The sequence below is a fragment of the Nematolebias whitei genome, chromosome 20 (assembly GCF_014905685.2).
Source record: "Nematolebias whitei isolate Nwh7 chromosome 20, NemWhi1, whole genome shotgun sequence".
Taxonomy (NCBI): domain Eukaryota; kingdom Metazoa; phylum Chordata; class Actinopteri; order Cyprinodontiformes; family Rivulidae; genus Nematolebias; species Nematolebias whitei.
The window spans coordinates 40,316,048-40,317,985 of NC_056517.1; positions in this window are offsets into that span (position 1 = coordinate 40,316,048).

The window sequence follows — 1,938 nt, forward strand, 5'->3', positions numbered from 1 at the left end:
AAGTTTTTAAACGGGACTTGAAAACCGAGAGGGAGGGGGCCTGTCTGACAAGCAGAGGTAACTCGTTCCAGAGTCAATAATTCACACACATAAAGCGTACAGAGTCAGGCTCGGAGTCAATTTCAAAAGTCATAAAAACGGGGATGCACCGGGAGCCTGTGAAGCTGCGGCTCCCGAGAGCAAGGACATCTTGGCAAATGTTTTTAGCTTCACATGTACAGTGAAAATACTGCAGATGAGTTCAAATGTAGATTTGTAGATATTTGTACATTCTGCAGTTCAGAGGCCGTTATTTAATCATCAAATCATCATCAAAGAAAGAGACTCTTTCTGTCGCTCTTTCTCAGTGTAATGAATTAGAGGGGGACCCGGAAATTCAAGCACACAGGAGTAAACAACAATATTTAAAGTTTTAACAGGAGGAGAAAATCAGCACTGGCTCTGTAGAGCTCTATCACAGGTTGAGAATCCAAAGGTATGGGGGGGGGGGGGAACTTCAGATGACCAGCACGGGACCAAACTGAGTCCAAATCTGGATGAAAACTGTCCCGGTGGGCTCTAGAGAGAACACTAGACCTATGGCTGAGTGCCCCTGCTCCCTATGGCTGAGTGTCCCTGCTCGGAAGATCTCGTGGGCCGGCTACCAGCTCTTGGGTTTGTCGGTGGGTCTGGGGGTCCGGTTCTGGCCTGCTTGGTGCCAAAGTCACTGTAAAGGACCAAACTTTTTTGATCACATTAAAACTTTCCTCTAATATTCCAGCAGAAGAACACGGAGCTTTGTGCGGGGCCCTGTTGGCTTTTGGGAAATGTAGTCCTTATGAGCAGAGATCCAGTATAGGCTTATTGAGAGAAAACTACAAAATGGAGGCTCTGGTCCGAAGTACTTTATTTTTTTGTTACCTTTTAACTGCACAGTATCCAGTACTGTCCCGATCACATCCATCCATCCATTTTTTTCCTCTTATCCGGGGTTGGGTCGCGGGGGTAGCAGCCTAAGAAGGGAGGCCCAGACTTCCCTCTCCCCAGCCACTTGGGCCAGCTCTTCCGGGGGAATCCCGAGGCGTTCCCAGGCCAGCCGAGAAACATAGTCCCTCCAGCGTGTCCTGGGTCTTCCTCTGGGCCTCCTTCCGGTGGGACGTGTCCGGAACACCTCACCAGGGAGGCGTTCAGGAGGCATCCTAAACAGATGCCCAAGCCACCTCAACTGGCTCCTCTCGACGTGGAGAAGCAGCGGCTCTACTCTGAGTCCCTCCCGGATGATCGAGCTTCTCACCCTGTCTCTAAGGGAGAGCCCAGACACCCTGCGGAGAAAACTCATTTTGGCCGCTTGTATCCGAGATCTCGTTCTTTCGGTCACAACCAAAAGCTCATGACCATAGATGAGGGTGGGAACGTAGATCGATCGGTAAATTGAGAGCTTCGCCTTTTGACTCAGCTCTCTTTTCACCACGACAGACCTGTACAGCACCCGCTTCACTGCAGATGCTGCACCTATCCACCTATCGATCTCACGCTCCATTTTTCTCTCATTCGTGAACAAGACCCCAAGATACTTGAACTCCTCCACTTGGGGCAGGACCTCCTCCCTGACCTGGAGAGGGCACTCTACCCTTTTCCAGTTCAAGACCATGGCCTCGGATTTGGAGGAACTGATATTCATCCCGACCGCTCCAGCGAAAGCTGTAGATCACGATCTGATGAAGCCAATAAGACCACATCATCTGCAAAAAGCAGAGACGCGATCCTAAGGCCACAAAAACTGATCCCCTCAACACCTCGGCTGCGCCTAGAAATTCTGTCCATAAAAGTTATGAACAGAATCGGTGACAAAGGGCAACCTTGGCGGAGTCCAACTCTCACCAGGAACAAGCCCGACTTACTGCCGGCGATACGGACCAGGCTCTGACACCAGTCATACAGGGACCTAACAGCCCGTAT